General features: G+C 51.5%; 1 pseudogene; it reads left to right on the top strand.

Annotated features, from left to right (window-relative positions):
• Positions 1–180, top strand: part of LOC135553839 (mitochondrial Rho GTPase 1-A-like) — a 17,313-nt pseudogene extending 17,133 nt beyond the window's left edge.
• The last annotated feature ends 224 nt before the right edge of the window (positions 181–404 follow it).

Genomic DNA, 404 nt, shown 5'->3' on the forward strand with positions numbered 1-404 from the left:
GCTAGGGAGGGTGAGGAGTCTGCTAGGGAGCGTAAGGAGACAGCTAGGGAGGGTGAGGAGTCTGCTAGGGAGAGTGAGGAGTCTGCTAGGGAGGGTGAGAAGACTGCTAGCGAGGATGAAGAGACTGCTAAGGAGTGTGAGGAGATTGCTAGGGAGGATGAAGGAACACTAAGGGTGTGAGGAACTACTATTAGAAGCGTGAGAGACTGATAAGTAGGATGAGAAAGGGAGCTACTAGGGGCTGAGAATAGGGAGGATGAAGAGACTGCTATAAGGAGTATGAGAGACTACAAGGAGAATGAGGACACTGCAAAGGGGTGTGGGGGACTGCTAGGGGAAAATGAGACCCTGCTTAGAAGTGAAGGGAAACTACCAGGAGAATGAGGACACTGCTAGGGAGAATG

This window comes from Oncorhynchus masou, chromosome 14 (genome assembly GCF_036934945.1).
Source record: "Oncorhynchus masou masou isolate Uvic2021 chromosome 14, UVic_Omas_1.1, whole genome shotgun sequence".
Classification (NCBI taxonomy): Eukaryota; Metazoa; Chordata; class Actinopteri; order Salmoniformes; family Salmonidae; genus Oncorhynchus; species Oncorhynchus masou.